This window comes from Lucilia cuprina, chromosome 5 (assembly GCF_022045245.1).
Source record: "Lucilia cuprina isolate Lc7/37 chromosome 5, ASM2204524v1, whole genome shotgun sequence".
In the NCBI taxonomy this organism is placed as follows: Eukaryota; Metazoa; Arthropoda; class Insecta; order Diptera; family Calliphoridae; genus Lucilia; species Lucilia cuprina.
The window spans coordinates 21,520,638-21,535,767 of record NC_060953.1 but is presented as its reverse complement, the minus strand read 5'-3'; positions in this window follow the sequence as shown (position 1 = coordinate 21,535,767).

Genomic DNA, 15,130 nt, shown 5'->3' with positions numbered 1-15,130 from the left:
TCAAATTACGTTTGGTGCCTACAAACTCGCCCTTTGCCTACAAACTCGTAAGGCATGACTGGTGACCCTGCCTCAAAAGGCATAGTCTGAAACAGGTCTAATATCCCATTTACACATACACAAAATCTAGTACTTATGAGATTTCGAGCCAAATCTAGTCGATTTTAGCTAAATTTCCCATACAAAATCTACTTCATAACTAGATTTCATTAAAATCTACTCAAAATCTAATAGTTTTTAGTGAAGCAACTCTGTTTTATCCCGAATAATACAAAAACATAATAAGAAATTGAAAAACTTGAATGAAAACTTTATTTAAAATAATAGGTAATGTTATATTTCAATATATAATTTTTTATTATAAATAAAATATTAATAAATATTAAATTTTTCCTTCTTATTTTTTATAATAAACACAATTTCAAGAAATATTAGAAAAAATTAAATCTTCCTAAGTGGCAAAAGTAGTAAGTTTAAACGGTCTAGATTTTAAAAAAGATTTAAATGAAATCTACTAGATTTCGTGTATGTGTAAATGGGGTATAAGAACATTTTACATATTCATATGTATGTACACTAAACAACAGAAATAACATAAATAATACGTATACAAACAAAATTAATGATCTGCCCAAAGATTTCTCACTTAACCATGAGCAATATTGACGTGCTACGTGACCCCATATAAATGTCTCCAAAATTTCGAATTATCACAACGATCCTGCCATGAAGCGATATATCTGGCTCTATCGGAGGAATTTATCTCCATACCCTTTATTGGGATCGAGTCAGATTCCGCCCTCTAGACGTGATCGTTTTCCACCAGTTCAGTATGTCCTGGTACCCATAAGAAGTGAACGAGTATATTGTTAGTTCTGCATTTCAATGATTCTTTATGAATCTGAAAAATGTAAGGTTAGGTTCCGCCTCTAGAGTGACCCGCTAGAGCTTAATCCTGTAGTAGAACCATTTAAACGCCTCAAGTATGGCAAATGCCTCAGCCGTAAAAACCGATAATTTAGCGTTCAACGGAAAATGAGCCTCAATTCCAAGATCTGGGAACCATATGCAGATTATGCCCAGCCCAATGGACCTTAATTAAGTTTCGTATAAGACTTCTGTATATCCAAAAATCTTACCACTGGTCGCCACCACAGGGACGCAAAATTGTGGGTGACGAGGGTTTCTCACTATGACATAACTTCTGATTTTAGACTCTATCACAGATGTAAAATGATGTGAAAACAAGGTAGACTGCGATAATTTCAATGATATATGACGAGCGGGATTATTAGTACTAGAAAAATGTTTATTAATGTACTTGTCAGCAAAAAATTGTAATCTTTCTCAAAGTGGCATAGTATTAGCAATTTGCTCAAGCCCAAGTGTGTGCAAGGAATACACACAATCGTAAAGCATTGAAAGAAAATGGAATTGCTTCTTCTTTTTCTTACTATTCAGTTTTTTATTGGAATACATTTTTCGATCATTGCATAAATGTAAACGTAGCACAGTGGTATAGGAAAAAAAAGAGGGAAATAATTCGGTAACTTCTAAACGGTTAATCCGATTTTAATTAAATTTGGTATGCACAAAGAGGAGGTGTTGTCGAGTTTAGGTTTTGAATTTGGACCTTATAGGCCAACCAGGGGCCCGGCGGGGGGTCCTCAAATTAGGACACCTCGGCTATGTTAAATTTTTAAAACGATCCTATTTCTTCATTTGAGTTCCGATTTAAAAAAAAATTCGTATATAGAATCTCCTCATCGAGCACTATAAAAAATGTCGTAATAAATGTCGTAGTAAATTATCTCTTATAGTTTAGGAGATATTCGCATTTGAAAATTAAAATTTTAAAATTTTTACCGTTCTTACTTTAGTCTTTTGATAATAGCGGGTCCAAATATTCTCGATTTTCACCATTTTTTTTATTCGCTTAACAACAAGTTTATATATCAAGCAGTGAAAGAATTATGTAAAAATCATTGGGATTACAAACGGGTTTTATTGAAATATGTCCAAATTGGCATGTTTTTAAAACATCGGGGTCATTTTGACCCCAAGGCCGTTTAAGGGTTAATTTATTTTTTCACTATTATTGTAAATATCGGTTGTTAATAAATAAATTTCTTAAGTTTTATGATAATCTACCTAAAAATAGAAACAATTTCGACTAGTTTCCATCAAAAATTGCAAATATTACAAAATTTGACCTTTGACCTTTAAAGTTTATGGGTTAATGGCGACCAAATTGCATGAAACTCTTGATTTTTATTTAGAAATATGTGGACTAATAAATTTACAAAAGGTTCCATTTAAAATACACAACAATATAATAAAAAGGCTAATTTTGCAAAATATTACATAAAAATGGGGTTTTCTCGAAATCCGCTGAATTCAAATTGCAGGTACGGGCAAACTATAAGAGGTATTGACCTACTTTTTTTTACTGTTTTATTCCCTAATCTGTTGTCCATAAATCCCTATGAGTTCTCCCAAAAATATTGAAATTTGTTTAACAAAGTATCAAAAAAACTAAAATTTGAATTTTGAAACGACCGTTAAAAATATCAAAATTTTTCGACCATAGCTGAGAACAGGTTTACGTTATTATATAAGGACAAAAACTCATATTCAAGTAACCACAGATATATTTTAAGTAATACAATTGTTTTATATTAGAATATTTTCAAAAATTTGTTTATTTTTTATCACATTTCGAATTCAAGTGCTCTGAGACACGATAATGGCCTGGGGAATTTTTAATAACTTTTACATTTTTCAAACAATTTTTGTGTCTTCTTGTAACGCTAATTCCGTGTGCATTACGATTCTTTGACAATAAAATGCAAAACAAATCATTTAATGACAAAACTTTTGTGAAAACTGAAAAAATGCATATTTTCCCCCAGTGTACACTTAATAAGGTAGCCTCGTCCGCACAGCTGATCATCAGCTTTTACAATCTTATCTGTCAAAATTCCTGTTTGTTTACATAGAAAAAAAATCGCAAAAGGTGTAAAAATTTTAAAAAGTGAAGAAAATTATGGTTTTAAAGGAGTTTTCTAGGTCAATCGTGATTAAATGTCTTTGTTATCCTTCTCTCTTGATAAAAAAAGAAAATCTTTAGCTCCGGCATACGTTCCAAATCAGTTTCAACTATTTTTAACACGACCAATCACTTTTCACAAAAAACACGTTTAATTCGGAAAATTGGTCTTCCCAATAGATATAGTTATGATTTTCAGACATTCCACGTTTAATTAATATAATATATTAATATTAATAGTTAAAAATTTAAATAATTGCTAAAAACTCATATTTTTATTGTGTTTATTTGTTGCTTTTTCATTCTACACACACAGCTTTTTTTGACAGATGGGATTATTCTACAATAACAAATCGCCTGTTGTTTTTGTATTGTTGTATTTGTTGTAGCGACGAGGCCACCTTATAAAGTGTACACTGTTTTCCCCTTATAAATGCATCTTCAAACTTCAGAGCCGTTGCGGCACCAGTTAACGTAGTCCTATTGACAAGAAACATTTAATTTAAAATTTTTTATGATGCGTTGGATAAGTATGAAGGGAAAACAAAAAACATTCTCTTGTTCTCTATCACAGAGCTTAAAAATATATGCTCTTGCCTACATACCTACATTCTTACATATATATGAATATACGTATGTTTATTTCTGGTTTTTTGTCCGGTACTTGTCGTGCTTATTTTTCTTTTTTCTTGCCAAAATTTTGTTTGTTTACTTTATTTTATGTGAAAAGAATACACAGAAAGATACTTCCAAATAAATTAGAGTAGGGTAAACGAGAATGTTTTGTTGTTGTGCAAGCAAAAATATGTTGATCCGCACCGAAATAGGGATTTATTTATTTATGTATTTATCTATTTATTTATTTATTTATTTATTTTATTTTTAATTTTTTCAATACAAATTTTTTTGACAAATTTGTTTTGAGTTAAAATGTTTGTTCATTCCCTCGATCATTTTTGAAGCTAGTCATAATAAGTTAGCAAAAAGTTAACTTGATTTTTAGTTAACTCACAAAATCCTACAGGGTATAAATGTTGTTTTAATTAAAAATAATAATAAACTACCTTTTTAGAGTAAACTTTTACAAAATTTGTTTGTATGTACGCTAGATTATTATCATCATTATCTCTCAGACATTCTCTCAGACCTCTCAATGGATTTTAGATAAATCCATGAAGGTTTTAGTACCGGCAAATCATTGCACAATATCTTTGTATTATTCAGTCTTTGATATGTGTTTTGTTCAGCATAGTTGTGGAATGAGAAATTAAGAACAGTGCAATTTTGATATTGTAATTGACTAAACGTTATTTAGCAATGCCTAGAAAAAAATTTAACTTACAAAAATTTGCATCGTACGATGAAATTTCGAAAAAAAAGCACTTGCTTAATAGAAACGTGCAAAAAGGAGCTATGTGGAAAATTAAAAGGAAATAAAAAAGACATTATAAACTAGTTCACAAACAAGATATTAATAATGAAAGTGATAGTGAAGATGAATGTAAAAAAAAAAGAAAGATAAAACTATAAAATTAAGCACCACTATGGATAAGGAAAATTTTCTGAAATGTTGTGTGGGATTGGTAACAAAAAAAAATATTCCATTTAGGATATTTGATGACCAGGAGTGCTTTAAGCAACTAATTGCACCATACGAAAGAAGTTTAATATCAATTTGAACTCTAGCAATATTGCTGTAATTTTAGAAAAAGCGAGTGGCTACATAAAAGCTGAGATAAGTGCTATAGTAAAAATAAAATGATCTGCTTAAAGATAGACACCGCCAGCCGAATGGAAAGGAATGTCCTTGGTATCAACATTCAATATATAAAAAATTATAAAATATATGTATTAACACAATTGGTAAGTTTACAAAATCTTATGAAAATGTTCAAAAACTTGTCAACATTCAAACGATATCAAAGTGTAACATTCAAACAGAATAGGTAACTAAAAAACGATTTGCAAAACAATTCTGGGTGTTATCAAGTTTTTGCGACTTCAAATCGGTTGTATCTCTATTTGCATAATTTCTATGTATTAATTCTTTTCGTGAAATATTTGGCTCCATAGGTATGGTACAAATAACAAAACGTCACACTGCTGCCAATTTGAAAGAAGAAATTCTTAAATGTCTCAAAGAGTACAATATTGAAATGCACCAGTTATATTCAAATACACCGACAACGGAGCCAATGTATTGAAGGTGTCGCGATTACTCCAAGAAATGCAACAAGAAAACGTAGATGAAGACGATATTGACGTTACAGGTCCTAGTCAAATTGAATCAAATCTCGAATCTATTTTATCCATTGTACGATGTGCAGCTCATACAATACAACTAGCAGCAAATGATGTTATAAAAACACTAACAAGTGAAATCGAAGAATGTAGAAAAATTGCTAAAAATCTTCGTACTTCAGTTAGATCGGGAAATGACGAAATAAGCTTACCATGTTTTGATGTAGTAACAAGATGGAATTCTACTTATGATATGCTAAATAAAATATTGTCTCTTAAAGAAATATATTGAAAACATGGATAGTCTAAGCATTTTTGACATAAATTGGTCATTTATCCAAAACTTTGTGAAGGCATTTGCGCCTTTGGCGAAATGCACAATGAAGCTGCAAGCAGAACAATATATATTGGGAGATTTTTTTCGAGATTGGTTAACATGTGAGTTGGAATTGGAGGAGTTAGTTAATATAAACACATACGCTGCAGATCTTGTAAGTGCGATGAGGACTAGGAAAGAAAAACTTTTAAAGCATGATGCATTTGCGGGTGCCATATATCTAGATCCGAGATTCAATTTTAGAGCTCACCTTTTCTACCTAATGATCTTAAGGAAAGGGCATTGGTATGTAAATTTTAATGTTGTATAGTTTCAAGTATACTGAAATGCAAACCGTCCTACAACCAAAGAACCATTTCAATGGACAAAAAAAAAATATATATATATGTTGTTTTTTGTTTTTTCTAATATGTGTTCGGACTTTTTGTAATTTGTTTCTTATTTTCAAATGTGCGTTGTTTGGTTTATTTGCTACTTTACAAAAATGAAAAAAAAAAAAACAAAAAATGTTTTCTCATTTTTTGCTTTTTTTTATTTTAATTTTTTTACAAACAAAAGATGTTTCATCATTCTTTTGCATTCAATACGTATGTATGTGGAAAAATATTTTGATTTTTTAGTTGCTAGGCACAACTTGTGTCTGTGTTTTTGTCATAACGGTTTACTTTAATGATGTTTTATGTTGTGTTGTTTTTCATTTGTTTTTATAGGTATTTAAGTTAATTGTACTACTTTATTTGTTTTTATAACGGTTAATGAAAAACTGTGTACCTAAATATACAGTGTCTTACATAAGTATTGGAATTTAGGTATATTATGAAAAGAAACCAAATTTATTAATATTTTTTGTGTTCAAAATAAATAAATTAAATTCTTTTATTATCTAGGCAGTCCTTAGGTTTCATATCACACATTTTAAAACTTGAAAAATTGACATTTACTTAAATTAGTTTAGATCCTTGGCCAAATATATGTATATCCTTAGGTATAACCCCTTAAAACCATTTTAAGCAAAAAAAAAATCGATTCGAATTTTTGTGTTTTGTATAATATTTTGAAAAGTGAAATACAGGAAAAATGCGAATACCTGCTTTTGTGATTTAAATAAATGTAATTTTTCCAAATTTTAAAGAGTGTGACATTAAACCTTAGGACTCTCTAGACAATACAACAAATTGGCTTAAATATATTATAGGTATAACTCTCCGATTATGAAAAAATTTATACCACATATAAAGCTTTCAATTCTATGACTTGTGATATATGTCTTTTGGTCAATAAATGTATAGTTTTGGAGTTATAGACCATCAAAGTTAAATTTTTATATATTCGATATCTTCCCCAATTATTAACCGATCCTGACAATATGTATATATCGTTAGAAAGAGCTTTGAAATACCTTTTCAAAGATATATAATATACCGCATTTATTAACCCTTTAAGAACAAATTCCAGCAAAAGTATTTTTTATATAGAGTTTTTCGATGAAAGTGCCGTTTTTTTCTTAAATCCATCGATATAATGGTACCGATAAATATCGAGAAAATTGTAGAAAAGATTTCAAGCTTTCTTTTGATGTATAGATATGTACTAATATCTTAATAAATGGGGATGATATTTAAGTTTAAAAAAGTAAAGAGAGACTGTGACAAAAAAATTCTTAAATTATTTAAAAAAGTGAAAAATTATTTGAAAAAAATCGCGCGATTTTTTCAATACTTATGTAAGACATTGTATATTTAGGTACACAGTTTTTCATTAATCGTTATAAAAACAAATAAAGTAGTACAATTAACTTAAATACCTATAACAACAAATGAAAAACAACACAAAACATCATTAAAGTAAACCGTTATGACAAAAACACAGACACAAGTTGTGCCTAACAACTAAAAAATCAAAATATTTTTCCACATACATACGTATTGAATGCAAAAGAATGATGAAACATCTTTTGTTTGTAAAAAAATTAAAATGAAAAAAAAAACAAAAAATGAGAAAACATTTTTTGTTTTTTTCATTTTTGTAAAGTAGCAAATAAACCAAACAACGCACATTTGAAAATAAGAAACAAATTACAAAAAGTCCGAACACATATTAGAAAAAACAAAAAACAACACATATATATGTAAGAATGTAGGTATGTAGGCAAGAGCATAATATATTTTTAAGCTCTGTGATAGAGAACAAGAGAATGTTTTTTGTTTTCCCTTCATACTTATCCAACGCATCATAAAAACACAAAATTGTTGTTTAACCAGTCTTTGCACATATTCTTATTTCATTCTTTCATGCAAAAACACGAACACTCTCAATCTCGACATTTTATATTTATTTATCAACAGAACTATAAACAAATTTTACATTTCCCTATAAGGTCCAAATTCAAAACCTAAACTCGACAACACCTCCTCTTTGTGCATACCAAATTTCATTAAAATCGGATTAACCGTTTAGAAGTTAACGAATTATTTCCCTCTTTTTTTTTCCTATACCACTGTGCGTAGTCGAAATGCAATGCCTTCCATTAAATTCTTTCCAATTTTAAATCCATGACTTTAGATTTTCTAGCTTATATCGTTAAGTGTAGTTTACAAAGCCGAGAGAGAGGCTATATTGTTCAGTGCAATTTGAATTTTAGACTTGGCGGTGAATATGTCAGAATCTATACAATATAAAACAATATCATCAGCATATGCCAATACGTTAATATCTCAAGGTAAATTCCCCAGGACAAGTAGACACTCGGATTTATGAACCATTCAAGACGGAAATTGAGAATTCTTTCAAAAAGTTTTGTCAAACAAGATGACATTGTAATTGACCTATAGGAGCGCGATAGATTCGATGGACACTTTTTTACCAAGTGGAATTACAGAGTAATTAAACCAAGAAGGTAGTATTATTTCATTTAATAGTATATTGTTAAAAAACTCAAGAATCCTGAATCTGTTGCTCGAGCTTATAAGTTTTAAATGTCCGTCACGTAAGCCGTCTAGACCGGGTATCTCTCCAATTCATTAAAAGTGATCTTCGACATGATCAGATGGTTATCCTGGGAGGAACCGGTCATATAGGGTCCAATAGAGCCAGCAAGGCTATCACAAAATTCTGAGACACATTCCCTAAATCCAGTTTTTGCTTCCGACCACCTAATAATCTTCCAAAGCTCAGAAACTGTCATATTAGAATTTTCTCCATTCATACAGAACCAAAAATTTACCAAAATACTGCAAAATGGGATGTGAATATGAAACGAAAATTTTATTCCAGATTACAGATTTGTTCGCTAATTTTTTGTATTTTAGTAAATAGTTAATATGAAGAAATTTTTTCGTTTTAGTTAATACTAAATCGCAGTGAACCTTTTCTTTCACTATCTGAGACAATGTTTACATAAATAATAAACAGTATTTTTAAACAATTTCTTCAAATTCTTATAATTTTTCTCTACTGTTTATAAGATACTAGCTAATACCCGGTGTGCTTCGCTAACCCTATCGAAATTAAATACATGGTTAGGTTAGGTAAGATGGATGAGTGGCTCACATGGGTCCACCTAGTTGCGGTCCCGTTGTGTTACCCAAGTGATCGTAGGGGTATGCTTGACTATTACCATCTACTTCCAGATTTAAACCAACCGGTTTGATTCACAAAGTTTAGGATATTCTTCAGGCATATCCCAGATAGCTCATCCAGACAAGACTACCCATCGCAGATGAAATTAAATACATAATAAATAGTTACTAAATTATACAATTTTTCTTAAAGGTTTATTATAATTTCTCTTGATGACAGTATATTTCATTTAAATTCTAAAATAATACATTAATGATATTTTTACTTCTTACTTGCTAAAATTTTATATATACCTTTAGTCTTAAAGAATAATTCTTATTCTAATGCCTTAGAATAAGGTTCACTGCGATTTAGTTAATACTAAATCGCAGTGAACCTTTTCTTTCACTATCTGAGACAATGTTTACATAAATAATAAACAGTATTTTAAAACAATTTCTTCAAATTCTTATAATTTTTCTCTACTGTTTATAATATACTAGCTAATACCCGGTGTGCTTCGCTACCCCTATCGAAATTAAATACATGGTTAGGTTAGGTAAGATGGATGAGTGGCTCACATGGGTCCACCTAGTTGCGGTCCCGTTGTGTTACCCAAGTGATCGTAGGGGTATGCTTGACTATTACCCTCTACTTCCAGATTTAAATCAACCGGTTTGATTCACAAAGTTTAGGATATTCTTCAGGCATATCCCAGATAGCTCATCCAGACAAGACTACCCATCGCAGATGAAATTAAATACATAATAAATAGTTACTAAATTATACAATTTTTCTTAAAGGTTTATTATAATTTCTCTTGATGACAATATATCTCATTTAAATTCTAAAATAATACATTAATGATATTTTTACTTCTTACTTGCTAAAATTTTATATATACCTTTAGTCTTAAAGAATAATTCTTATTCTAATGCCTTGGGATATACAATATTTTTATATTTTATATTAACGAGTTTGAAAATTCCAACCACGATAGTTTTCCAGATTAACAATACGTTACATATGAGAAATGCCAAGCAAATTATTGCAAGTTCGCCAATTTCTATTGTTCAATTCACAATCAAGTTGTATATTGTATCTACTAAAGTGTAGTAACAGCGATTGTGAACAGATTTTTGTAGCAAGTCATAAGTTTATGTTCACAATAAAAAAACAATCAAAACAAACAATGTCAAAAGTAAAAAAAAAACAAAACAAATAATATTAAACTAATTAAACGAGCAAAATAAACCAAATTAATTTCCTTTTATTTAAAATTATATTATTTTCATTATTCCACATTTTAAACTAATAAATAAACAGTTTTTAATGAAATTTTTGTTTTGTTTTGGTAAACAGCTGTTTGTTTGTAATTTCTGTGTTACCACTTTATCGTTTTTTTATGCCAAAATCGATTGTATTTTTTATTTATTTGCTGAAATAAACAATTGACAACACTGAATTTTCTTACGACATTCGAAAAACATATGAAAAATTGTCGTAAGAGTTGTATAGAACTTTTGCATAAAAAATACCAACAACATTGTTATGACTATTGTAGCAGCTGCTGACATACAACGCAAACAACGCTACAACATCGATTGTGAATTGAACATATCTATCTATGAAAAATTTGAATTATCTAACAGTTTTCAAGATATACGAAATTTTGTATTTAATTCATATATGTGGTGACAAGCCCACCACTGAAATCCCGCCGTTATTTTCTAAATGTTAACATGAACGTCAAAGTTATGGCTCCGACAAAATTTTAGGACTCTAACTGTTACATTATCTCAAGAAAAACGAATTTTTGTATTAAATTAATATGGGAGGTGCCACTCCCCTCCGCCAATTTATTACTGAAAATGTTTACATGGATGTTAAAGTTATTCATGCAAAATTTTAAGATTCTAACTGCATTAGTTTCCATGATAAACGAATTTTTGTATTTAATTTATATGCCCCCTAACGCTAGTCCTCCCACATTTTATCCTGAAATAATCATATTGACACTAAAATGGCTCCGACAAAATTTGAGGACTCTGTTACATTATCCCAAGATAACCGAATTTTTGTATTTAATTAATATGGGAGGTGCCGCTCTCCTTATGGGTAGTCCGCCAATTTATTACCCAAAATGTTTACATGAGCGTTAAAGTTATTCGTGCAAAAATTTAAGATTCTAACTGTAATGCTTCCAAGATAAACCAATTTTTGTATTTAATTTATATGGGAGGTTCCGCTCCCCTCATGGGTAGTCCACCCATTTATTACCCAAAATGTTAACATGGATGTTAAAGTTATTCATGCTAAATTTTAAGATTCTAACTGTAATATTTTCCAAGATAAACAAATTTTTGTATTTAATTTGTATGGGTGGTGCCACGCCCCCTAACTCTAATCCTCCCACATTTTATCATAAGTAATCATATTGACTCTAAAGTGGCTCCGACAAAATTTTAGGACCCTAACCGTTACATTATCTGAAGAAAAACGAATTTTTGTATTTAATTTATATGGGAGGTGTCGCTCCTCTCATGGGTAGTCCGCCAATTTATTACCCAAAATTTTAAATGTTAGAGTTATTCCTGCAAAATTTTAAGATTCTAACTGTAATTGTTTCCAAGATAAATGAATTATTGTATTTAATTTATATGGGAGGTGTCACGCCCCCTAACGCTAGTCCGCCCACTTTTTATCCTGAATAATCATATTGATACTAAAGTGTCTCCGACAAAATTTGAGGGCACTAACTGTTATATTATATCAAATATACGAATTTTATATTTTCTTAATGTGGGCGTGGCTCCTCGCCCACTTGAAAATTCAAAATAAAAAGTAGCCTATTACCAATTCCAGATATACAAGAATACGCTGTGAAAATTTCAAGCAAATCGATTCAGCCGTTTAGTAGTCTATAGCGTTCAAACATATAAATATACAAACAAACACACATTCATTTTTAAGTATATATAAATGTAAAGTTGTCATTGATAGTAAAAGAAAATGTTATTGACAAAATAAAATTGAACAAAGCTATATTTTATAACTAACATAAAAGTAAAAATTTGTTATAAATATTTTTATAATTGATACTTAGAAATATTTAATACATGCATAAATAGATATTTGTATTTATATTTAATACATGCATAAATAGATATTTGTATTCATATAAACAAAATAAGTAAATACGATCGATTTTTTTTAGTTTTTGCTCAAATTTGGCCATTTAGCAATAAATTATACAAATTGTAAAAGAATCGTAATATGCACAGAGTAAGCATTTCGGAATGAAATAAAACACAGAAATTGCTTGAAAAGTTTAAAAGCAAATTTCCCAGGCCATTAACGTGTCTCGTAGCACATAAATTCGAAAAGTGATAAAAAAATTACTTTTTTTGGATATATTCTAAAAAAACAATTTTTTACCTAAAATATATCTATATTTACTCGAGAATTAGTTTTTGTCTTTATAAGATAACGCAAACTTGTTTTCAGCTATAGTCAAAAAAGTTTGATTTTTTCAACGGCAGTTTCAAATCTCCAATTTCAGTATTTTTGAAGCTTTGTTAAACAAATTTCAAAATTTTTAGGGAATCTCATGGGGATTTATAGGCAATAAATGAGGCTATTAAACTCGGAGGATTTTGGAAAAATCGCATTTTTTGTGATATTTTAGAGAATATGTATTATTTTATTACTGTAGTATATTTAATATATATATCTTTTTTGAGTATTATATAGTTTTCTGAGTATTATAGTTCAAATGTTAAAATTTGTAATATTTGGAAATTTTCATTGTACCATATTGAAATAACATTTATTTGTGGGCGATATTTACCAAAAATTACTAGAATTTATCGTATATAGCCCGATATTTAAAATAGAGTAAAAGAAAACTAAATTAACCCTTTGAGGCACATGGCAGAAATATAACACCGAAGTTCAAAAATTCGAAAAAATACTATTAGAATAATGTTCTATATAATAAGAGGAATAAGAGGAACAGATATAAAACAAAAAATTATATATGAAGTATAAAATATTATACTTAACCCTCTTTGACTATGGAGTTAACTTGATGTAAACATTTTTGAAAGAAAAATGTTGTGTTTGAAACTCATAATTTATGTACTCCTTTTTTAAGGTAGAATTTCATTCAAATATGTCTAAACCGACAAACTTTTAAATATTTAAACGCTTATTCTCACTTATATTACCCATTTCTTTCATATTTAGGAATAAATGTTTACACTTCATATTAAAAAATATTTGAAATTATTATTTGTGTAAACACAATATTTTATATGTTCTTAAACGTTTTACGTTAAACGTTTATCAATTTAAATAATATTTGCAGTTAAATCTTTATAAAATTACTAGGGTTCAGAAAATTCTTTTGTGAACACATAAATTTAAACATGATAAATTGACACGAGTGTACTTTTAAAACTTTTTGTTGTATGCTCACTTTTGCAAATGAATAGCTAAGAAATGTTTTCGTTTTAAGCATTCTTAAATGTAAACATTTATATTTTTTTTTTTTGGTACATATTCCCGTATATGAATTTTGAGAAGTAAAAAATTTAAAATGTATAATTTGAGAGGCCTTCTCGTCACTCTTATTAAAGTATATACTCATTAATGTTGTTTTTTGTTTTTTCTAATATGTGTTCGGACTTTTTGTAATTTGTTTCTTATTTTCAAATGTGCGTTGTTTGGTTTATTTGCTACTTTACAAAAATGAAAAAAACAAAAAATGTTTTCTCATTTTTTGTTTTTTTTTTCATTTTAATTTTTTTACAAACAAAAGATGTTTCATCATTCTTTTGCATTCAATACGTATGTATGTGGAAAAATATTTGATTTTTTAGTTGTTAGGCACAACTTGTGTCTGTGTTTTTGTCATAACGGTTTACTTTAATGATGTTTTGTGTTGTTTTTCATTTGTTGTTATAGGTATTTAAGTTAATTGTACTACTTTATTTGTTTTTTTATAACGATTAATGAAAAACTGTGTACCTAAATATACAATGTCTTACATAAGTATTGAAAAAATCGCGCGATTTTTTTCAAATAATTTTTCATTTTTTAAATAATTTAAGAAATTTTTTGTCACAGTCTCTCTTTACTTTTTTAAACTTAAATATCATCCCCATTTATTAAGATATTAGTACATATCTATACATCAAAGAAAGCTTGAAATCTTTTTCTACATTTTTCTCGATATTTATCGGTACCATTATATCGATGGATTTAAGAAAAAACGGCACTTTCATCGAAAAACTCTATATAAAAAATACTTTTGCTGGAATTTGTTCTTAAAGGGTTAATAAAGCGGTATATTATATATCTTTGAAAAGGTATTTCAAAGCTCTTTCTAACGATATATACATATTGTCAGGATCGGTTAATAATTGGGGAAGATATCGAATATATAAAAATTTAACTTTGATGGTCTATAACTCCAAAACTATACATTTATTGACCAAAAGACATATATCACAAGTCATAGAATTGAAAGTTTATTTTGTGGTATAATTTTTTCATAATCGGAGAGTTATACCTATAATTATTTAAGCCAATTTGTTGTATTGTCTAGAGAGTCCTAAGGTTTAATGTCCACACTCTTTAATATTTGGAAAAATTACATTTATTTAAATCACAAAAGCAGGTATTCGCATTTTTCCTGTATTTCACTTTTCAAAATAATATACAAAACACAAAAATTCGAATCGATTTTTTTTTTGCTTAAAATGGTTTTAAGGGGTTATACCTAAGGATATAATATATTTGGCCAAGGATCTAAACTAATTTAAGTAAATGTCAATTTTTCAAGTTTTAAAATGTGTGATATGAAACCTAAGGGACTGCCTAGATAATAAAAGAATTTAATTTATTTATTTTGAACACAAAAAATATTAATAAATTTGGTT